Below are 24,394 nucleotides of genomic sequence, written 5' to 3'. Positions count from 1 at the left end.
CTGGTTAGAGACAGGTCTATGGCTGCTTAGAGACAGGTTTGTAACTGGTTAGAGACTGGTCTGTAACTGGTTAGAGACAGGTGTGTAATTTGTTAGAGACAGGTCTGTAACTGGTTAGAGACAGGTCTGTAGGTGGTTAGAGACCGACTATACCTGGTTAGAGACTTGTCTGTAACTGGTTAGAGACAGGTCTGTAACTGGTTAGACACCGGTCTTTGGATGGTTAGAGACAGGTCTGTAGCTGGTTAGAGACCGGTCTATAGCTGGTTAGAGACTTGTCTGTAACTGGTTAGAGACAGGTCTGTAACTGGTTATACACCGGTCTTTGGATGGTTAGAGACAGGTCTATGGCTGGTTAGAGACAGGTCTTTAACTGGTTAGAGACTGGTCTGTAACTGGTTAGACACAGGTCTGTAACTGGTTAGACACATGTCTGTAACTGGTTAGAAACAGGTCTGTAGCTGGTTAGAGACAGGTCTGTAGCTGGTTAGATACTGGTCTGTAATTGGTTAGAGACAGGTCTGTAGCTGGTTAGACACATGTCTGTAACTGGTTAGAGACATGTCTTCAGCTGGTTAGAGACAGGTCTACGGCTGCTTAGAAACAGGTCTGTAGCTGGTTAGTGACTGGTCTGTAACTGGTTAGAGACAAGTCTTTAGCTTGTTAGAGACAGATCTATAACTGGTTAGAGACAGGTCTGTAGCTGGTTAGAGACCGGTCTATAGCTGGTTAGAGACAGGTCTGTAGCTTGTTAGACACATGTCTTTAACTGGTTAGAGACAGGTCTTTAGCTGGTTAGAGACAGGTCTATGGCTGCTTAGAGACAGGTTTGTAACTGGTTAGAGACTGGTCTGTAACTGGTTAGAGACAGGTGTGTAATTTGTTAGAGACAATTCTGTAACTGGTTAGAGACAGGTCTGTAGGTGGTTAGAGACCGACTATACCTGGTTAGAGACTTGTCTGTAACTGGTTAGAGACAGGTCTGTAACTGGTTAGACACCGGTCTTTGGATGGTTAGAGACAGGTCTATGGCTGGTTAGAGACAGGTCTTTAACTGGTTAGAGACTGGTCTGTAACTGGTTAGACACAGGTCTGTAACTGGTTAGACACATGTCTGTAACTGGTTAGAAACAGGTCTGTAGCTGGTTAGAGACAGGTCTGTAGCTGGTTAGATACTGGTCTGTAATTGGTTAGAGACAGGTCTGTAGCTGGTTAGACACATGTCTGTAACTGGTTAGAGACATGTCTTCAGCTGGTTAGAGACAGGTCTACGGCTGCTTAGAAACAGGTCTGTAGCTGGTTAGTGACTGGTCTGTAACTGGTTAGAGACAAGTCTTTAGCTTGTTAGAGACAGATCTATAACTGGTTAGAGACAGGTCTGTAGCTGGTTAGAGACCGGTCTATAGCTGGTTAGAGACAGGTCTGTAGCTTGTTAGACACATGTCTTTAACTGGTTAGAGACAGGTCTTTAGCTGGTTAGAGACAGGTCTATGTCTACTTAGAGACATGTCTGTAACTGGTTAGAGAATGGTCTGTAGCTGGTTAGAGACAGGTCTGTAACTGGTTAGAGACAGATCTGTAGCTAGTTAGAGACAGGTCTGTAGCTGGTTAGACACATGTCTGTAACTGGTTAGACACAGGTCTTTAGCTGGTTAGAGACAGGTCTATGGCTACTTAGAGACAGGTCTGTAACTGGTTAGAGACTGGTCTGTAGCTGATTAGAGACAGGTCTGTAACTGGTTAGAGACAGGTCTGTAGCTGGTTAGAGACATGTCGGTAACTGTAGCTGATTTGAGACTTGTCTGTAACTGGTTAGAGACAGGTCTGTAGCTGGTTAGAGACCGATCTATATCTGGTTAGAGACTTGTCTGTAACTGGTTAGAGACAGGTCTGTAACTGGTTAGAGACAGGTCTGTAACTGGTTAGAGACAGGTCTGTAGCTGGTTAAAGACAGGTCTGTAATTGGTTAGAAACAGGTCTGTAGCTGGTTAGACACATGTCTGTAACTGGTTAGAGAAAGGTCTTTAGCTGGTTAGAGACAGGTCTATGTCTACTTAGAGACATGTCCGTAACTGGTTAGAGACTGGTCTGTAGCTGGTTAGAGACAGGTCTGTAACTGTAGCTGGTTAGAGACTTGTCTGTAACTGGTTAGAGACAGGTCTGTAGCTGGTTAGAGACCGATCTATATCTGGTTAGAGACTTGTCTGTAACTGGTTAGAGACAGGTCTGTAACTGGTTAGAGACAGGTCTGTAGCTGGTTAGAGACCCGTCTATATCTGGATAGAGACAGGTCTGTAGCTACTTAGAAACCGGTCTTTGGCTGGTTAGAGACAGGTCTGTAGCTGGTTAGAGACTAGTATGTAACTGGTAAGAGACAAGTCTGTAACTGGTTAGACACAGGTCTGTAACTGGTTAGACACATGTCTGTAACTGGTTAGAGACAGGTCTGTAGTTGGTCAGAGACAGTTCTGTAGCTGGTTAGAGACATGTCTGTAGCTGGTTAGGGAAAGGTCTGTAACTGGTTAAAGACAGGTCTGTAGCTGGTTAGAGACAGGTCTGTAGCTGGTTGGAGACCGATCTGTATCTGGTTAGATACTAGTCTGTAACTGGTTAGAGACAGGTCTGTAGCTGGTTACAGACCGGTCTGTTGCTGGTTAGAGACAGGTCTGTGACTAGTTAGAGACAGGTCTGTAGCTGGTTAGACACAGGTCTTTAGCTGGTTAGAGACAGGTCTATGGCTGGTTAGGGAATGGTCTAGGGCTGGTTAGAGACAGGTCTGTCACTGGTTAGAGACTGGTCTTTAACTGGTAAGAGACAAGTCTGTAACTGGTTAGTCACAGGTCTGTAACTGATTAGAGACAGGTCTTTAGCTGGTTAGAGACAGGTTTGTAATTGGTTAGAGACTTGTCTGGAACTGGTTAGAGACAGGTCTGTAACTGGTTAGAGACAGGTCTGTAGCTGGTTAGAGACCGGTCTGTAGCTGGTTCGAGACAGGTCTGTAGCTGGTTAGAGACAGGTCTGTAGCTGGTTGGAGACCGATCTGTATCTGGTTAGATACTAGTCTGTAACTGGTTAGAGACATGTCTGTAGCTGGTTACAGACCGGTCTGTTGCTGGTTAGAGACAGCTTTATAGCTGGTTAGAGACAGGTCTGTGACTGGTTAGAGACAGGTCTGTAACTGGTTAGAGACAGGTCTATAGCTGGTTAGAGACCGATCTATATCTGGTTAGAGACTTGTCTGTAACTGGTTAGAGACAGGTCTGTAGCTGGTTAGAGACAGGTCTGTAGCTGATTAGAGACCGATCTATATCTGGTTAGAGACTTGTCTGTAACTGGTTAGAGACAGGTCTGTAGCTGGTTAGAGACCGATCTATATCTGGTTGGAGACTTGTCTGTAACTGGTTAGAGACAGGTCTGTAACTGGTTAGAGACAGGTCTATAGCTGGTTAGAGACCGATCTATATCTGGTTAGAGACTTGTCTGTAACTGGTTAGAGACAGGTCTGTAGCTGGTTAGAGACAGGTCTGTAGCTGGTTAGAGACCGGTCTATATCTGGATAGAGACTGGTCTGTACCTGGTTAGAGACAGCTCTATAGCTGGTTAGAGACACGTCTGTGACTAGTTAGAGACAGGTCTGTAGCTGGTTAGAGACAGGTCTGTAGCTGGTTAGAGACAGGTCTGCAACTGGTTAGAGACAGGTCTTTAGCTGGTTAGAGACAGGTCTATGGCTGCTCAGAGACAGGTTTGTAACTGGTTAGAGACTTGTCTGTAACTGGTTAGAGACAGGTGTGTAATTGGTTAGAGACAGGTCTGTAGCTGGTTAGAGACAAGTCTGTAGCTGTTTAAAATAGGTAGGTAACTGGTTAGAGACAGGTCTGTAAATGGTTAGAGACAGGTATATAGCGGGTTAGAAACAGGTCTGTAGCTGGTTAGAGACAGGTCTGTACCTGGTTAGAGACAGGTCTGTAGCTGGTTAGAGACAGGTCTATGGATGGTTAGAGACAGGTCTGTAGCTGGTTAGAGACCGGTCTGTAGCTGGTTAGAGACCGGTCTGTAGCTGGTTAGAGACAGGTCTGTAACTGGTTAGAGACAGGTCTGTACCTGCTTAGAGACTTGTCTGTAACTGGTTAGAGACAGGTCTGTAACTGTTAGAGAAAGGTCTGTAGCTGGTTAGAGACAGGTCTGTAGCTGGTTAGACAAAGGTCTTTAGCTGGTTAGAGGCCGGTCTGTAACTGGTTAGAGACAGGTCTGTAGCTGGTTAGAGACCAGTCTGTAGCTGGTTAGAGACAGGTCTATGGATGGTTAGAGACAGGTCTGTAGCTGGTTAGAGACAAGTCTTTAGCTTGTTAGAGACAGATCTATAACTGGTTAGAGACAGGTCTGTAGCTGGTTAGAGACCGGTCTATAGCTGGTTAGAGACAGGTCTGTAGCTTGTTAGACACATGTCTTTAACTGGTTAGAGACAGGTCTTTAGCTGGTTAGAGACAGGTCTATGTCTACTTAGAGACATGTCTGTAACTGGTTAGAGAATGGTCTGTAGCTGGTTAGAGACATGTCTAAACCTGGTTAGAGACTGGTCTGTAGCTGGTTAGAGACAGGTCTGTAGCTGGTTAGACACCGGTCTGTAGCTGGTTAGAGACCGGCCTATAGCTGGTTAGAGACAGGTCTGTAGCTGGTTAGAGGCTGGTCTGTAGCTGGTTAGAGACCGGCCTATAGCTGGTTAGAGACAGGTGTGTGTAGCTGGTTATAGGCTGGTCTGTAGCTGGTTAGAGACCGGTCTGTAGCTGGTTAGACTTGTCTGCAGCTGGTTAGAGACCTATCTATATCTGGTTAGAGACTTGTCTATAACTGGTTAGAGACAGGTCTGTAGTTGGTTAGAGACAGGTCTGTAACTGGTTAGAGACAGATCTGTAGCTAGTTAGAGACAGGTCTGTAGCTGGTTAGACACATGTCTGTAACTGGTTAGAGACAGGTCTTTAGCTGGTTAGAGACAGGTCTATGGCTACTTAGAGACAGGTCTGTAACTGGTTAGAGACTGGTCTGTAGCTGATTAGAGACAGGTCTGTAACTGGTTAGAGACAGGTCTGTAGCTGGTTAGAGACCGATCTATATCTGGTTAGAGACTTGTCTGTAACTGGTTAGAGACAGGTCTGTAACTGGTTAGAGACAGGTCTGTAACTGGTTAGAGACAGGTCTGTAGCTGGTTAAAGACAGGTCTGTAATTGGTTAGAAACAGGTCTGTAGCTGGTTAGACACATGTCTGTAACTGGTTAGAGAAAGGTCTTTAGCTGGTTAGAGACAGGTCTATGTCTACTTAGAGACATGTCCGTAACTGGTTAGAGACTGGTCTTTAGCTGGTTAGAGACAGGTCTGTAACTGTAGCTGGTTAGAGACTTGTCTGTAACTGGTTAGAGACAGGTCTGTAGCTGGTTAGAGACCGATCTATATCTGGTTAGAGACTTGTCTGTAACTGGTTAGAGACAGGTCTGTAACTGGTTAGAGACAGGTCTGTAGCTGGTTAGAGACCCGTCTATATCTGGATAGAGACAGGTCTGTAGCTAGTTAGAAACCGGTCTTTGGCTGGTTAGAGACAGGTCTGTAGCTGGTTAGAGACTAGTATGTAACTGGTAAGAGACAAGTCTGTAACTGGTTAGACACAGGTCTGTAACTGGTTAGACACATGTCTGTAACTGGTTAGAGACAGGTCTGTAGTTGGTCAGAGACAGTTCTGTAGCTGGTTAGAGACATGTCTGTAGCTGGTTAGGGAAAGGTCTGTAACTGGTTAAAGACAGGTCTGTAGCTGGTTAGAGACAGGTCTGTAGCTGGTTGGAGACCGATCTGTATCTGGTTAGATACTAGTCTGTAACTGGTTAGAGACAGGTCTGTAGCTGGTTACAGACCGGTCTGTTGCTGGTTAGAGACAGGTCTGTGACTAGTTAGAGACAGGTCTGTAGCTGGTTAGACACAGGTCTTTAGCTGGTTAGAGACAGGTCTATGGCTGGTTAGGGAATGGTCTAGGGCTGGTTAGAGACAGGTCTGTAACTGGTTAGAGACTGGTCTTTAACTGGTAAGAGACAAGTCTGTAACTGGTTAGTCACAGGTCTGTAACTGATTAGACACGTTTGTAACTGGTTAGAGACAGGTCTGTAGCTGGTTAGAGACAGGTCTTTAGCTGGTTAGAGACAGGTTTGTAATTGGTTAGAGACTTGTCTGGAACTGGTTAGAGACAGGTCTGTAACTGGTTAGAGACAGGTCTGTAGCTGATTAGAGACCGGTCTGTAGCTGGTTCGAGACAGGTCTGTAGCTGGTTAGAGACAGGTCTGTAGCTGGTTGGAGACCGATCTGTATCTGGTTAGATACTAGTCTGTAACTGGTTAGAGACATGTCTGTAGCTGGTTACAGACCGGTCTGTTGCTGGTTAGAGACAGCTTTATAGCTGGTTAGAGACAGGTCTGTGACTGGTTAGAGACAGGTCTGTAACTGGTTAGAGACAGGTCTATAGCTGGTTAGAGACCGATCTATATCTGGTTAGAGACTTGTCTGTAACTGGTTAGAGACAGGTCTGTAGCTGGTTAGAGACAGGTCTGTAGCTGATTAGAGACCGATCTATATCTGGTTAGAGACTTGTCTGTAACTGGTTAGAGACAGGTCTGTAGCTGGTTAGAGACCGATCTATATCTGGTTGGAGACTTGTCTGTAACTGGTTAGAGACAGGTCTGTAACTGGTTAGAGACAGGTCTATAGCTGGTTAGAGACCGATCTATATCTGGTTAGAGACCGGTCTGTAACTGGTTATAGACAGGTCTGTAGGTGGTTAGAGACAGGTCTGTAGCTGGCTAGAGACCGGTCTATATCTGGATAGAGACTGGTCTGTACCTGGTTAGAGACAGCTCTATAGCTGGTTATAGACACATCTGTGACTAGTTAGAGACAGGTCTGTAGCTGGTTAGAGACCGGTCTATATCTGGATAGAGACTGGTCTGTACCTGGTTAGAGACAGCTCTATAGCTGGTTAGAGACACGTCTGTGACTAGTTAGAGACAGGTCTGTAGCTGGTTAGAGACAGGTCTGTAGCTGGTTAGAGACAGGTCTGCAACTGGTTAGAGACAGGTCTTTAGCTGGTTAGAGACAGGTCTATGGCTGCTCAGAGACAGGTTTGTAACTGGTTAGAGACTGGTCTGTAACTGGTTAGAGACAGGTGTGTAATTGGTTAGAGACAGGTCTGTAGCTGGTTAGAGACAAGTCTGTAGCTTGTTTAAAATAGGTATGTAACTGGTTAGAGACAGGTCTGTAAATGGTTAGAGACAGGTATATAGCGGGTTAGAAACAGGTCTGTAGCTGGTTAGAGACAGGTCTGTACCTGGTTAGAGACAGGTCTGTAGCTGGTTAGAGACAGGTCTATGGATGGTTAGAGACAGGTCTGTAGCTGGTTAGAGACCGGTCTGTAGCTGGTTAGAGACCGGTCTGTAGCTGGTTAGAGACAGGTCTGTAACTGGTTAGAGACAGGTCTGTACCTGCTTAGAGACTTGTCTGTAACTGGTTAGAGACAGGTCTGTAACTGTTAGAGAAAGGTCTGTAGCTGGTTAGAGACAGGTCTGTAGCTGGTTAGACAAAGGTCTTTAGCTGGTTAGAGGCCGGTCTGTAACTGGTTAGAGACAGGTCTGTAGCTGGTTAGAGACCAGTCTGTAGCTGGTTAGAGACAGGTCTATGGATGGTTAGAGACAGGTCTGTAGCTGGTTAGAGACCGGTCTGTAGCTGGTTAGCGACAGGTCTATAGCTGGTTAGAGACAGGTCTTTATCTGGTTAGACACAGGTCTATAGGTGGTTGGACACCTGTCAGTTGCTGGTTAGAGACAGGTCTGTAGCTGGTTAGAGACAGGTCTATAGCTGGTTAGAGACAGGTCTTTAGCTGGTTAGACACAGGTCTATAGGTGGTTAGACACCGGTCTGAAGCTGGTTAGAGACAGGTCTATAGCTGGTTAGAGACCGGTCTTTAACTGGTTAGAGACAGGTCTATAGATGGTTAGAGACAGGTCTGTAGCTGGTTAGAGACAGGTCTGTAGCTGGTTAGAGACAGGTCTGTAGCTGGTTAGAGACAGGTCTGTTGCTGGTTAGTGACAGGTCTATAGCTGGTTAGAGACAGGTCTGTAACTGGTTAGAAACAGGGCTGTAGCTGGTTTTAGACAGGTATGTAACTCGTTAGAGACAGGTCTGTAAATGGTTAGAGACAGGTATATAGCGGGTCAGAAACAGGTCTGTAGCCCGTTAGAGACAGGTCTATAGCTGGTTAGAGACCGGTCTTTAACTGGTTAGAGACAGGCCTATAGCTGGTTAGAGACAGGCCGGTAGCTGGTTAGAGACAGGTCTGTAGCTGGTTAGAGAGAGGTCTGTAGCTGGTTAGAGAGAGGTCTGTAGCCGGTTAGAGACAGGTCCATGGCTGGTTAGAGACAGGTCTGTAGCTGGTTAGAGACAGGTCTATAGCTGGTTAGAGACAGGCCGGTAGCTGGTTAGAGACAGGTCTGTAGCTGGTTCGAGACAGGTCTGTAACTGGTTAGAGACAGGTCTGTAGCTGGTTAGTGACAGGTCTATAGCTGGTTAGAGACAGGTCTGTAACTGGTTAGAGACAGGTCTGTACCTGGTTAGAGACAGGTCTATAGATGGTTAGAAACAGGTCTGTAGCTGGTTAGAGACAGGTCTGTAGCCCGTTAGAGACAGGTCTATAGCTGGTTAGAGACAGGCCTGTAGCTGGTTAGAGACAGGTCTGTAGCTGGTTCGAGACAGGTCTGTAACTGGTTAGAGACAGGTTTGTAGCTGGTTAGTGACAGGTCTATAGCTGGTTAGAGACAGGTCTGTAACTGGTTAGAGACAGGGCTGTATCTGGTTAAAAACAAGTCTGTAGCTGGTTTAAGACAGGTCTGTAACTGGTTAGAGACAGCTCTGTAGCTGGTTAGTGACAGGTCTATAGCTGGTTAGAGACAGGTATGTAACTGGTTAGAGACAGGTATATAGCGGGTTAGAAACAGGTCTGTAGCTGGTTAGAGACAGGTCTATGGATGGTTAGAGACAGGTCTGTAGCTGGTTAGAGACCGGTCTGTAGCTGGTTAGAGACAGGTCTATAGCTGGTTAGACACAGGTCTATAGGTGGTTAGACACCGGTCTGTAACTGGTTAGAGACCGGTCTGTAGCTGGTTAGAGACAGGTCTATTGCTGGTTAGAGACAGGTCTGTACCTGGTTAGAGACAGGTATGTACCTGGTTAGAGACAGGTCTATAGATGGTTCGAGACAGGTCTGTAACTGGTTAAAGACCGGTCTGTAGCTGGTTAGTGACAGGTCTATAGCTGGTTAGAGACAGGTCTGTAACTGGTTAGAGACAGGACTGTAGCTGGTTAGAAACAGGTCTGTAGCTGGTGTGAGAGAGGTCCGTAGCTGGTTAGAGACAGGTCTGTAGCTGGTTAGAGACAGGTCTGTAGCTGGTTAAAGACAAGTCTGTTGCTTGTTTAAAATAGGTATGTAACTGGTTAGAGACAGGTCTGTAAATGGTTAGAGACAGGTATATAGCGGGTTAGAAACAGGTCTGTAGCTGGTTAGAGACAGGTCTGTACCTGGTTAGAGACAGGTCTGTAGCTGGTTAGAGACAGGTCTATGGATGGTTAGAGAATGGTCTGTAGCTGGTTAGAGACCGGTCTGTAGCTGGTTAGAGACAGGTCTATAGCTGGTTAGAAACAGGTCTATAGGTGGTTAGAGACCGGTCTGTAGCTGGTTAGAGACAGGTCTGTAACTGGTTCGAGACTTGTCTGTAACTGGTTAGAGACAGGTCTGTAACTGGTTCGAGACTTGTCTGTAACTGGTTAGAGACAGGTCTGTAACTGGTTAGAAACAGGTCTGTAACTGGTTAGAGACATGTCTGTAACTGGTTAGAGACTGGTCTGTAACTGGTTCGAGACTTGTCTGTAACTGGTTAGAGACAGGTCTGTAGCTGGTTAGAGACCGGTCTGTAGCTGGTTAGAGACAGGTCTATAGCTGGTTAGACACAGGTATATAGCCGGTTGGAAACAGGTCTGTAACTGGTTAGAAACAGGTCTGTAACTGGTTATAGACTTGTCTGTAACTGGTTAGAGACAGGTCTGTAAATGGTTAGAGACAGGTCTGTACCTGGTTAGAGACAGGTCTGTAGCTGGGTAGAGACAGGTCTATGGATGGTTAGAGAAAGGTCTGTAGCTGGTTAGAGACCGGTCTGTAGCTGGTTAGAGACAGGTCTATAGCTGGTTATACACAGGTATATAGCCGGTTGGAAACAGGTCTGTAGATGGTTAGAGACAGGTCTGTAGCTGGTAAGAGACTGGTCTATGGATGGTTAGAGACAGGTCTGTAGCTGGTTAGAGACAGGTCTGTAGCTGGTCAGAGACAGGTCTATAGCTGGTTAGAGACAGGTCTGTAGCTGGTTAGAGACCGGTCTGTAGCTGGTTAGAGACAGGTCTATAGCTGGTTAGAGACAGGTCTGTAACTGGTTCGAGACTTGTCTGTAACTGGTTAGAGACAGGTCTGTAACTGGTTAGAGACTGGTCTGTAGCTGGTTAGAGACAGGTCTGTAGCTGGTTAGACAAAGGTCTTTAGCTGGTTAGAGACTGGTCTGTAACTGGTTAGAGACAGGTCTGTAGCTGGTTAGAGACCCGTCTATAGCTGGTTAGAGACAGGTCTGTAACTGGTTAGAGAAAGGTCTGTAGCTGGTTAGAGACAGGTCTGTAGCTGGTTAGCGACAGGTCTATAGCTGGTTAGAGACAGGTCTTTAGCTGGTTAGACACAGGTCTATAGGTGGTTGGACACCGGTCAGTTGCTGGTTAGAGACAGGTCTGTAGCTGGTTAGAGACAGGTCTATAGCTGGTTAGCGACAGGTCTTTAGCTGGTTAGACACAGGTCTATAGGTGGTTAGACACCGGTCTGAAGCTGGTTAGAGACAGGTCTATAGCTGGTTAGAGACCGGTCTTTAACTGGTTAGAGACAGGTCTATAGATGGTTAGAGACAGGTCTGTAGCTGGTTAGAGAGAGGTCTGTAGCTGGTTAGAGAGAGGTCTGTAGCTGGTTAGAGACAGGTCTGTAGCTGGTTAGAGACAGGTCTGTAGCTGGTTAGAGACAGGTCTATGGCTGGTTAAAGACAGGTCTGTAGCTGGTTCGAGACAGGTCTGTAACTGGTTAGAGACAGGTCTGTTGCTGGTTAGTGACAGGTCTATAGCTGGTTAGAGACAGGTCTGTAACTGGTTAGAGACAGGGCTGTAGCTGGTTAAAAACAGGTCTGTAGCTGGTTTTAGACAGGTATGTAACTGGTGAGAGACAGGTCTTTAAATGGTTAGAGACAGGTATATAGCGGGTCAGAAACAGGTCTGTAGCTGGTTAGAGACAGGTCTGTACCTGCTTAGAGACAGGTCTGTACCTGGTTAGAGACAGGTCTATAGATGGTTAGAGACAGGTCTGTAGCTGGTTAGAGAGAGGTCTGTAGCTGGTTAGAGAGAGGTCTGTAGCTGGTTAGAGACAGGTCTGTAGCTGGTTAGAGACAGGTCTATAGCTGGTTAGAGACAGGCCGGTAGCTGGTTAGAGACAGGTCTGTAGCTGGTTCGAGACAGGTCTGTAACTGGTTAGAGACAGGTCTGTAGCTGGTTAGTGACAGGTCTATAGCTGGTTAGTGACAGGTCTATAGCTGGTTAGAGACAGGTCTGTATCTGGTTAAAAACAAGTCTGTAGCTGGTTTAAGACAGGTCTGTAACTGGTTAGAGACAGCTCTGTAGCTGGTTAGTGACAGGTCTATAGCTGGTTAGAGACAAGTATGTAACTGGTTAGAGACCGATCTGTAGCTGGTTAGAGACAGGTCTGCAGCTGGTTAAAGACAAGTCTGTAGCTTGTTTAAAATAGGTATGTAACTGGTAAGAGACAGGTCTGTAAATGGTTAGAGACAGGTATATAGCGGGTTAGAAACAGGTCTGTAGCTGGTTAGAGACAGGTCTGTACCTGGTTAGAGACAGGTCTGTAGCTGGTTAGAGACAGGTCTATGGATGGTTAGAGAAAGGTCTGTAGCTGGTTAGAGACCGGTCTGTAGCTGGTTAGAGACAGGTCTATAGCTGGTTAGACACAGGTCTATAGGTGGTTAGACACCGGTCTGTAACTGGTTAGAGACCGGTCTGTAGCTGGTTAGAGACAGGTCTATAGCTGGTTAGAGACAGGTCTGTACCTGGTTAGAGACAGGTATGTACCTGGTTAGAGACAGGTCTATAGATGGTTCGAGACAGGTCTGTAACTGGTTAAAGACCGGTCTGTAGCTGGTTAGTGACAGGTCTATAGCTGGTTAGAGACAGGTCTGTAACTGGTTACAGACAGGGCTGTAGCTGGTTAGAGACAGGTCTGTAGCTGGTTAAAGACAAGTCTGTAGCTTGTTTAAAATAGGTATGTAACTGGTTAGAGACAGGTCTGTAAATGGTTAGAGACAGGTCTATGGATGGTTAGAGAAGGGTCTGTAGCTGGTTAGAGACAGGTCTGTAGCTGGTTAGAGACAGGTCTATAGCTGGTTAGAAACAGGTCTATAGGTGGTTAGAGACCGGTCTGTAGCTGGTTAGAGACTTGTCTGTAACTGGTTAGAGACAGGTCTGTAACTGGTTAGAAACAGGTCTGTAACTGGTTAGAGACATGTCTGTAACTGGTTAGAGACTGGTCTGTAACTGGTTAGAGACTTGTCTGTAACTGGTTAGAGACAGGTCTGTAAATGGTTAGAGACAGGTGTGTACCTGGTTAGAGACAGGTCTGTAGCTGGGTAGAGACAGGTCTATAGCTGGTTAGACACAGGTATATAGCCGGTTGGAAACAGGTCTGTAACTGGTTAGAAACAGGTCTGTAACTGGTTAGAGACATGTCTGTAACTGGTTAGAGACTGGTCTGTAACTGGTTAGAGACTTGTCTTTAACTGGTTAGAGACAGGTCTGTAAATGGTTAGAGACAGGTCTGTACCTGGTTAGAGACAGGTCTGTAGCTGGGTAGAGACAGGTCTATGGATGGTTAGAGAAAGGTCTGTAGCTGGTTAGTGACAGGTCTATAGCTGGTTAGAGACAGGTCTGTAAATGGTTAGAGACTGGTCTGTAACTGGTTAGAGACTTGTCTGTAACTGGTTAGAGACAGGTCTGTAAATGGTTAGAGACAGGTCTGTACCTGGTTAGAGACAGGTCTGTACCTGGTTAGAGACAGGTCTATAGATGGTTAGAGACAGGTCTGAAGCCCGTTAGAGACAGGTCTATTGCTGGTTAGAGAAAGGCCTGTAGCTGGTTAGAGACAGGTCTGTAGCTGGTTCGAGACAGGTCTGTAACTGGTTAGAGACAGGTCTGTAGCTGGTTAGTGACAGGTCTATAGCTGGTTAGAGACAGGTCTGTAACTGGGTAGAGACCGATCTGTAGCTGGTTAGAGACAGGTCTGTAGCTGGTTTAAGACCGGTCTGTAACTGGTTAGAGACAGCTCTGTAGCTGGTTAGTGACAGGTCTATAGCTGGTTAGAGACAGGTATGTAACTGGTTAGAGACCGATCTGTAGCTGGCTAGAGACAGGTCTGTAGCTGGTGTGAGACAGGTCTGCAGCTGGTTAAAGACAAGTCTGTAGCTTGTTTAAAATAGGTATGTAACTGGTTAGAGACAGGTCTGTAAATGGTTAGAGACAGGTCTGTAGCTGGTTAGAGACAGGTCTATGGATGGTTAGAGACAGGTCTGTAGCTGGTTAGAGACCGGTCTGTAGCTGGTTAGAGACAGGTCTATAGCTGGTTAGACACAGGTATATAGGTGGTTTGACACCGGTCTGTAACTGGTTAGAGACCGGTCTGTAGCTGGTTAGAGACAGGTCTATAGCTGGTTAGAGACAGGTCTGTAGCTGGTTAGAGACCGGTCTGTAGCTGGTTAGAGACAGGTCTGTAACTGGTTCGAGACTTGTCTATAGCTGGTTAGAGACAGGCCTGTAACTGGTTAGAGACAGGGCTGTAGCTGGTTAAAAACAAGTCTGTAGCTGGTTTAAGACAGGTATGTAACTGGTTAGAGACAGGTCTGTAGCTGGTGTGAGAGAGGTCTGTAGCTGGTGTGAGACAGGTCTGCAGCTGGTCAAAGACAAGTCTGTAGCTTGTTTAAAATAGGTCTGTAAATGGTTAGAGACAGGTATATAGCGGGTTAGAAACAGGTCTGTAGCTGGTTAGAGACAGGTCTGTACCTGGTTAAGGAAAGGTCTGTAGCTGGTTAGAGACAGGTCTATGGATGGTTAGAGACAGGTCTGTAGCTGGTTAGAGACCGGTCTGTAGCTGGTTAGAGACAGGTCTATAGCTGGTTAGACACAGGTCTACAGGTGGTTAGACACCGGTCTGTAACTGGTTAGAGACCGGTCTGTAGCTGGTTACAGACAGGTCTATAGCTGGTTAGAGACTGGTCTGTAGCTGGTTAGAGACCGGTCTGTAGCTGGTTAGAGACAGGTCTGTAACTGGTTCGAGACTTGTCTATAGCTGGTTAGAGACAGGGCTGTAGCTGGTTAAAAACAAGTCTGTAGCTGGTTTAAGACAGGTATGTAACTGGTTAGAGACCGATCTGTAGCTGGTTAGAGACCGGTCTATGGATGGTTAGAGACAGGTCTGTATCTGGTTAGAGACCGGTCTGTAGCTGGTTAGCGAGAGGTCTATAGCTGGTTAGAGACAGGTCTTTAGCTGGTTAGACACAGGTCTATAGGTGGTTAGACACCGGTCTGTAACTGGTTAGAGACCGGTCTGTAGCTGGTTAGAGACAGGTCTATAGCTGGTTAGACACAGGTCTACAGGTGGTTAGACACCGGTCTGTAACTGGTTAGAGACCGGTCTGTAGCTGGTTAGAGACAGGTCTATAGCTGGTTAGAGACAGGTCTGTAGCTGGTTAGAGACCGGTCTGTAGCTGGTTAGAGACAGGTCTGTAGCTGGTTAGTGACAGGTCTATAGCTGGTTAGAGACAGGTATGTAACTGGTTAGAGACCGATCTGTAGCTGGCTAGAGACAGGTCTGTAGCTGGTGTGAGACAGGTCTGCAGCTGGTTAAAGACAAGTCTGTAGCTTGTTTAAAATAGGTATGTAACTGGTTAGAGACAGGTCTGTAAATGGTTAGAGACAGGTCTGTAGCTGGTTAGAGACAGGTCTATGGATGGTTAGAGACTTGTCTGTAACTGGTTAGAGACAGGTCTGTAGCTGGTTAGACACAGGTCTGTAACTGGTTAGAGACTGGTCTGTAACTGGTTAGAGACTTGTCTGTAACTGGTTAGAGACAGGTCTGTAGCTGGTTAGAGACCAGTCTGTAGCTGGTTAGAGACAGGTCTATGGATGGTTAGAGACAGGTCTGTAGCTGGTTAGAGACCGGTCTGTAGCTGGTTAGCGACAGGTCTATAGCTGGTTAGAGACAGGTCTGTAGATGGTTAGAGACAGGTCTGTAGCTGGTTAGAGACCGGTCTGTAGCTGGTTAAAGACAGGTCTATAGCTGGTTAGAGACAGGTCTGTACCTGGTTAGAAACAGGTATGTACCTGGTTAGAGACAGGTCTATAGATGGTTCGAGACAGGTCTGTAACTGGTTAAAGACCGGTCTGTAGCTGGTTAGTGACAGGTCTATAGCTGGTTAGAGACAGGTCTGTAACTGGTTACAGACAGGGCTGTAGCTGGTTAGAGACAGGTCTGTAGCTGGTGTGAGAGAGGTCCGTAGCTGGTTAGAGACAGGTCTGTAGCTGGTTAAAGACAAGTCTGTAGCTTGTTTAAAATAGGTATGTAACTGGTTAGAGACAGGTCTGTAAATGGTTAGAGACAGGTATATAGCGGGTTAGAAACAGGTCTGTAGCTGGTTAGAGACCGGTCTGTAGCTGGTTAGCGACAGGTCTATAGCTGGTTAGAGACAGGTCTGTAGATGGTTAGAGACAGGTCTGTAGCTGGTTAGAGACCGGTCTGTAGCTGGTTAGAGACAGGTCTATAGCTGGTTAGAGACAGGTCTGTACCTGGTTAGAGACAGGTATGTACCTGGTTAGAGACAGGTCTATAGATGGTTCGAGACAGGTCTGTACCTGGTTAAAGACCGGTCTGTAGCTGGTTAGTGACAGGTCTATAGCTGGTTAGAGACAGGTCTGTAACTGGTTACAGACAGGGCTGTAGCTGGTTAGAGACAGGTCTGTAGCTGGTGTGAGAGAGGTCCGTAGCTGGTTAGAGACAGGTCTGTAGCTGGTTAAAGACAAGTCTGTAGCTTGTTTAAAATAGGTATGTAACTGGTTAGAGACAGGTCTGTAAATGGTTAGAGACAGGTATATAGCGGGTTAGAAACAGGTCTGTAGCTGGTTAGAGACAGGTCTATGGATGGTTAGAGAAGGGTCTGTAGCTGGTTAGAGACAGGTCTGTAGCTGGTTAGAGACAGGTCTATAGCTGGTTAGAAACAGGTCTATAGGTGGTTAGAGACCGGTCTGTAGCTGGTTAGAGACTTGTCTGTAACTGGTTAGAGACAGGTCTGTAACTGGTTAGAAACAGGTCTGTAACTGGTTAGAGACATGTCTGTAACTGGTTAGAGACTGGTCTGTAACTGGTTAGAGACTTGTCTGTAACTGGTTAGAGACAGGTCTGTAAATGGTTAGAGACAGGTGTGTACCTGGTTAGAGACAGGTCTGTAGCTGGGTAGAGACAGGTCTATAGCTGGTTAGACACAGGTATATAGCCGGTTGGAAACAGGTCTGTAACTGGTTAGAAACAGGTCTGTAACTGGTTAGAGACATGTCTGTAACTGGTTAGAGACTGGTCTGTAACTGGTTAGAGACTTGTCTTTAACTGGTTAGAGACAGGTCTGTAAATGGTTAGAGACCGGTCTGTAGCTGGTTAGCGACAGGTCTGTAGCTGGTTAGTGACAGGTCTATAGCTGGTTAGAGACAGGTCTGTAAATGGTTAGAGACTGGTCTGTAACTGGTTAGAGACTTGTCTGTAACTGGTTAGAGACAGGTCTGTAAATGGTTAGAGACAGGTCTGTACCTGGTTAGAGACAGGTCTGTACCTGGTTAGAGACAGGTCTATGGATGGTTAGAGACAGGTCTGTAGCTGGTTAGAGACCGGTCTGTTGCTGGTTAGAGACAGGTCTGTAGCTGGTTAGAGACTGGTCTGTAACTGGTTCGAGACTTGTCTGTAACTGGTTAGAGACAAGTCTGTAACTGGTTAGAGACATGTCTGTAACTGGTTAGAGACTGGTCTGTAACTGGTTAGAGACTTGTCTGTAACTGGTTAGAGACAGGTCTGTAGCTGGTTAGACACAGGTCTGTAACTGGTTAGAGACTGGTCTGTAACTGGTTAGAGACTTGTCTGTAACTGGTTAGAGACAGGTCTGTAGCTGGTTAGAGACCAGTCTGTAGCTGGTTAGAGACAGGTCTATGGATGGTTAGAGACAGGTCTGTAGCTGGTTAGAGACCGGTCTGTAGCTGGTTAGCGACAGGTCTATAGCTGGTTAGAGACAGGTCTGTAGATGGTTAGAGACAGGTCTGTAGCTGGTTAGAGACCGGTCTGTAGCTGGTTAAAGACAGGTCTATAGCTGGTTAGAGACAGGTCTGTACCTGGTGAGAGACAGGTATGTACCTGGTTAGAGACAGGTCTATAGATGGTTCGAGACAGGTCTGTAACTGGTTAAAGACCGGTCTGTAGCTGGTTAGTGACAGGTCTATAGCTGGTTAGAGACAGGTCTGTAACTGGTTACAGACAGGGCTGTAGCTGGTTAGAGACAGGTCTGTAGCTGGTTAAAGACAAGTCTGTAGCTTGTTTAAAATAGGTATGTAACTGGTTAGAGACAGGTCTGTAAATGGTTAGAGACAGGTATATAGCGGGTTAGAAACAGGTCTGTAGCTGGTTAGAGACCGGTCTGTAGCTGGTTAGCGACAGGTCTATAGCTGGTTAGAGACAGGTCTGTAGATGGTTAGAGACAGGTCTGTAGCTGGTTAGAGACCGGTCTGTAGCTGGTTAGAGACAGGTCTATAGCTGGTTAGAGACAGGTCTGTACCTGGTTAGAGACAGGTATGTACCTGGTTAGAGACAGGTCTATAGATGGTTCGAGACAGGTCTGTACCTGGTTAAAGACCGGTCTGTAGCTGGTTAGTGACAGGTCTATAGCTGGTTAGAGACAGGTCTGTAACTGGTTACAGACAGGGCTGTAGCTGGTTAGAGACAGGTCTGTAGCTGGTGTGAGAGAGGTCCGTAGCTGGTTAGAGACAGGTCTGTAGCTGGTTAAAGACAAGTCTGTAGCTTGTTTAAAATAGGTATGTAACTGGTTAGAGACAGGTCTGTAAATGGTTAGAGACAGGTATATAGCGGGTTAGAAACAGGTCTGTAGCTGGTTAGAGACAGGTCTATGGATGGTTAGAGAAGGGTCTGTAGCTGGTTAGAGACAGGTCTGTAGCTGGTTAGAGACAGGTCTATAGCTGGTTAGAAACAGGTCTATAGGTGGTTAGAGACCGGTGTGTAGCTGGTTAGAGACTTGTCTGTAACTGGTTAGAGACAGGTCTGTAACTGGTTAGAAACAGGTCTGTAACTGGTGAGAGACATGTCTGTAACTGGTTAGAGACTTGTCTGTAACTGGTTAGAGACAGGTCTGTAACTGGTTAGAAACAGGTCTGTAACTGGTGAGAGACATGTCTGTAACTGGTTAGAGACTGGTCTGTAACTGGTTAGAGACTTGTCTGTAACTGGTTAGAGACAGGTCTGTAAATGGTTAGAGACAGGTGTGTACCTGGTTAGAGACAGGTCTGTAGCTGGGTAGAGACAGGTCTATAGCTGGTTAGACACAGGTATATAGCCGGTTGGAAACAGGTCTGTAACTGGTTAGAGACATGTCTGTAACTGGTTAGAGACTGGTCTGTAACTGGTTAGAGACTTGTCTTTAACTGGTTAGAGACAGGTCTGTAAATGGTTAGAGACCGGTCTGTAGCTGGTTAGCGACAGGTCTGTAGCTGGTTAGTGACAGGTCTATAGCTGGTTAGAGACAGGTCTGTAAATGGTTAGAGACTGGTCTGTAACTGGTAAGAGACTTGTCTGTAACTGGTTAGAGACAGGTCTGTAAATGGTTAGAGACAGGTCTGTACCTGGTTAGAGACAGGTCTGTACCTGGTTAGAGACAGGTCTATAGATGGTTAGAGACAGGTCTGAAGCCCGTTAGAGACAGGTCTATTGCTGGTTAGAGAAAGGCCTGTAGCTGGTTAGAGACAGGTCTGTAACTGGTTAGAGACAGGTCTGTAGCTGGTTAGTGACAGGTCTATAGCTGGTTAGAGACAGGTCTGTAACTGGGTAGAGACCGATCTGTAGCTGGTTAGAGACAGGTCTGTAGCTGGTTTAAGACCGGTCTGTAACTGGTTAGAGACAGCTCTGTAGCTGGTTAGTGACAGGTCTATAGCTGGTTAGAGACAGGTATGTAACTGGTTAGAGACCGATCTGTAGCTGGTTAGAGACAGGTCTGTAGCTGGTGTGAGACAGGTCTGCAGCTGGTTAAAGACAAGTCTGTAGCTTGTTTAAAATAGGTATGTAACTGGTTAGAGACAGGTCTGTAAATGGTTAGAGACAGGTCTGTAGCTGGTTAGAGACAGGTCTATGGATGGTTAGAGACAGGTCTGTAGCTGGTTAGAGACCGGTCTGTAGCTGGTTAGAGACAGGTCTATAGCTGGTTAGAGACAGGTCTGTAGCTGGTTAGAGACCGGTCTGTAGCTGGTTAGAGACAGGTCTGTAACTGGTTCGAGACTTGTCTATAGCTGGTTAGAGACAGGCCTGTAACTGGTTAGAGACAGGGCTGTAGCTGGTTAAAAACAAGTCTGTAGCTGGTTTAAGACAGGTATGTAACTGGTTAGAGACCGATCTGTAGCTGGTTAGAGACAGGTCTGTAGCTGGTGTGAGAGAGGTCCGTAGCTGGTTAGAGACAGGTCTGCAGCTGGTCAAAGACAAGTCTGTAGCTTGTTTAAAATAGGTCTGTAAATGGTTAGAGACAGGTATATAGCGGGTTAGAAACAGGTCTGTAGCTGGTTAGAGACAGGTCTGTACCTGGTTAGAGAAAGGTCTGTAGCTGGTTAGAGACAGGTCTATGGATGGTTAGAGACAGGTCTGTAGCTGGTTAGAGACCGGTCTGTAGCTGGTTAGAGACAGGGCTGTAGCTGGTTAAAAACAAGTCTGTAGCTGGTTTAAGACAGGTATGTAACTGGTTAGAGACCGATCTGTAGCTGGTTAAAGACAGGTCTATAGCTGGTTAGACACAGGTCTACAGGTGGTTAGACACCGGTCTGTAACTGGTTAGAGACCGGTCTGTAGCTGGTTAGAGACAGGTCTATAGCTGGTTAGAGACAGGTCTTTAGCTGGTTAGAGACCGGTCTGTAGCTGGTTAGAGACAGGTCTATAGCTGGTTAGAGACAGGTCTATAGCTGGTTAGAGACAGGTCTATAGATGGTTAGAGACAGGTCTGTAGCTGGTTAGAGAGAGGTCTGTAGCTGGTTAGAGAGAGGTCTGTAGCTGGTTAGAGACAGGTCTGTAGCCCGTTAGAGACAGGTCTATAGCTGGTTAGAGACAGGCCGGTAGCTGGTTAGAGACAGGTCTGTAGCTGGTTCGAGACAGGTCTGTAACTGGTTAGAGACAGGTCTGTAGCTGGTTAGTGACAGGTCTATAGCTGGTTAGAGACAGGTCTGTAACTGGTTAGAGACAGGGCTGTATCTGGTTAAAAACAAGTCTGTAGCTGGTTTAAGACAGGTCTGTAACTGGTTAGAGACAGGTCTGTACCTGGTTAGAGACAGGTCTATAGATGGTTAGAAACAGGTCTGTAGCTGGTTAGAGACAGGCCTGTAGCTGGTTAGAGACAGGTCTGTGGCTGGTTCAAGACAGGTCTGTAACTGGTTAGAGACAGGTCTGTAGCTGGTTAGTGACAGGTCTATAGCTGGTTAGAGACCGGCCTGTAGCTGGTTAGAGACAGGTCTGTGGCTGGTTCGAGACAGGTCTGTAACTGGTTAGAGACAGGTCTGTAGCTTGTTAGTGACAGGTCTATAGCTGGTTAGAGACAAGTATGTAACTGGTTAGAGACCGATCTGTAGCTGGTTAGAGACAGGTCTGCAGCTGGTTAAAGACAAGTCTGTAGCTTGTTTAAAATAGGTATGTAACTGGTAAGAGACAGGTCTGTAAATGGTTAGAGACAGGTATATAGCTGGTTAGAAACAGGTCTGTAGCTGGTTAGAGACAGGTCTGTACCTGGTTAGAGACAGGTCTGTAGCTGGTTAGAGACAGGTCTATGGATGGTTAGAGAAAGGTCTGTAGCTGGTTAGAGACAGGTCTATAGCTGGTTAGACACAGGTCTATAGGTGGTTAGACACCGGTCTGTAACTGGTTAGAGACCGGTCTGTAGCTGGTTAGAGACAGGTCTATAGCTGGTTAGAGACAGGTCTGTACCTGGTTAGAGACAGGTATGTACCTGGTTAGAGACAGGTCTATAGATGGTTCGAGACAGGTCTGTAACTGGTTAAAGACCGGTCTGTAGCTGGTTAGTGACAGGTCTATAGCTGGTTAGAGACAGGTCTGTAACTGGTTACAGACAGGGCTGTAGCTGGTTAGAGACAGGTCTGTAGCTGGTTAAAGACAAGTCTGTAGCTTGTTTAAAATAGGTATGTAACTGGTTAGAGACAGGTCTGTAAATGGTTAGAGACAGGTATATAGCGGGTTAGAAACAGGTCTGTAGCTGGTTAGAGACAGGTCTATGGATGGTTAGAGAAGGGTCTGTAGCTGGTTAGAGACAGGTCTGTAGCTGGTTAGAGACAGGTCTATAGCTGGTTAGAAACAGGTCTATAGGTGGTTAGAGACCGGTCTGTAGCTGGTTAGAGACTTGTCTGTAACTGGTTAGAGACAGGTCTGTAACTGGTTAGAAACAGGTCTGTAACTGGTTAGAGACATGTCTGTAACTGGTTAGAGACTGGTCTGTAACTGGTTAGAGACTTGTCTGTAACTGGTTAGAGACAGGTCTGTAAATGGTTAGAGACAGGTCTGTACCTGGTTAGAGACAGGTCTGTAGCTGGGTAGAGACAGGTCTATAGCTGGTTAGACACAGGTATATAGCCGGTTGGAAACAGGTCTGTAACTGGTTAGAAACAGGTCTGTAACTGGTTAGAGACATGTCTGTAACTGGTTAGAGACTGGTCTGTAACTGGTTAGAGACTTGTCTTTAACTGGTTAGAGACAGGTCTGTAAATGGTTAGAGACAGGTCTGTACCTGGTTAGAGACAGGTCTGTAGCTGGGTAGAGACAGGTCTATGGATGGTTAGAGAAAGGTCTGTAGCTGGTTAGTGACAGGTCTATAGCTGGTTAGAGACAGGTCTGTAAATGGTTAGAGACAGGTCTGTACCTGGTTAGAGACAGGTCTGTACCTGGTTAGAGACAGGTCTATGGATGGTTAGAGACAGGTCTGTAGCTGGTTAGAGACCGGTCTGTTGCTGGTTAGAGACAGGTCTGTAGCTGGTTAGAGACTGGTCTGTAACTGGTTCGAGACTTGTCTGTAACTGGTTAGAGACAAGTCTGTAACTGGTTAGAGACATGTCTGTAACTGGTTAGAGACTGGTCTGTAACTGGTTAGAGACTTGTCTGTAACTGGTTAGAGACAGGTCTGTAGCTGGTTAGACACAGGTCTGTAACTGGTTAGAGACTGGTCTGTAACTGGTTAGAGACTTGTCTGTAACTGGTTAGAGACAGGTCTGTAGCTGGTTAGAGACCAGTCTGTAGCTGGTTAGAGACAGGTCTATGGATGGTTAGAGACAGGTCTGTAGCTGGTTAGAGACCGGTCTGTAGCTGGTTAGCGACAGGTCTATAGCTGGTTAGAGACAGGTCTGTAGATGGTTAGAGACAGGTCTGTAGCTGGTTAGAGACCGGTCTGTAGCTGGTTAAAGACAGGTCTATAGCTGGTTAGAGACAGGTCTGTACCTGGTTAGAGACAGGTATGTACCTGGTTAGAGACAGGTCTATAGATGGTTCGAGACAGGTCTGTAACTGGTTAAAGACCGGTCTGTAGCTGGTTAGTGACAGGTCTATAGCTGGTTAGAGACAGGTCTGTAACTGGTTACAGACAGGGCTGTAGCTGGTTAGAGACAGGTCTGTAGCTGGTGTGAGAGAGGTCCGTAGCTGGTTAGAGACAGGTCTGTAGCTGGTTAAAGACAAGTCTGTAGCTTGTTTAAAATAGGTATGTAACTGGTTAGAGACAGGTCTGTAAATGGTTAGAGACAGGTATATAGCGGGTTAGAAACAGGTCTGTAGCTGGTTAGAGACCGGTCTGTAGCTGGTTAGCGACAGGTCTATAGCTGGTTAGAGACAGGTCTGTAGATGGTTAGAGACAGGTCTGTAGCTGGTTAGAGACCGGTCTGTAGCTGGTTAGAGACAGGTCTATAGCTGGTTAGAGACAGGTCTGTACCTGGTTAGAGACAGGTATGTACCTGGTTAGAGACAGGTCTATAGATGGTTCGAGACAGGTCTGTACCTGGTTAAAGACCGGTCTGTAGCTGGTTAGTGACAGGTCTATAGCTGGTTAGAGACAGGTCTGTAACTGGTTACAGACAGGGCTGTAGCTGGTTAGAGACAGGTCTGTAGCTGGTGTGAGAGAGGTCCGTAGCTGGTTAGAGACAGGTCTGTAGCTGGTTAAAGACAAGTCTGTAGCTTGTTTAAAATAGGTATGTAACTGGTTAGAGACAGGTCTGTAAATGGTTAGAGACAGGTATATAGCGGGTTAGAAACAGGTCTGTAGCTGGTTAGAGACAGGTCTATGGATGGTTAGAGAAGGGTCTGTAGCTGGTTAGAGACAGGTCTGTAGCTGGTTAGAGACAGGTCTATAGCTGGTTAGAAACAGGTCTATAGGTGGTTAGAGACCGGTCTGTAGCTGGTTAGAGACTTGTCTGTAACTGGTTAGAGACAGGTCTGTAACTGGTTAGAAACAGGTCTGTAACTGGTTAGAGACATGTCTGTAACTGGTTAGAGACTGGTCTGTAACTGGTTAGAGACTTGTCTGTAACTGGTTAGAGACAGGTCTGTAACTGGTTAGAGACAGGTCTGTAGCTGGGTAGAGACAGGTCTATAGCTGGTTAGACACAGGTATATAGCCGGTTGGAAACAGGTCTGTAACTGGTTAGAAACAGGTCTGTAACTGGTTAGAGACATGTCTGTAACTGGTTAGAGACTGGTCTGTAACTGGTTAGAGACTTGTCTTTAACTGGTTAGAGACAGGTCTGTAAATGGTTAGAGACCGGTCTGTAGCTGGTTAGCGACAGGTCTGTAGCTGGTTAGTGACAGGTCTATAGCTGGTTAGAGACAGGTCTGTAAATGGTTAGAGACTGGTCTGTAACTGGTTAGAGACTTGTCTGTAACTGGTTA

At 46.3% G+C, this 24,394-nt stretch overlaps 1 protein-coding gene across 1 annotated transcript in view; it reads left to right on the top strand.

Moving 5' to 3' along the window:
- abcg1 (ATP-binding cassette, sub-family G (WHITE), member 1) overlaps positions 1-24,394 on the top strand; it is a gene marked incomplete at both ends in the record, with an annotated part of 203,676 nt that overhangs the window by 69,328 nt on the left and 109,954 nt on the right. The window lies entirely within an intron of this gene.

This window comes from Telmatherina bonti (assembly GCF_933228915.1).
Source record: "Telmatherina bonti genome assembly, chromosome: 9".
NCBI lineage: Eukaryota > Metazoa > Chordata > Actinopteri > Atheriniformes > Telmatherinidae > Telmatherina > Telmatherina bonti.
The sequence above is the reverse complement of the archived record's forward strand: the minus strand, read 5'-3'. Positions and strand labels throughout refer to the sequence as shown.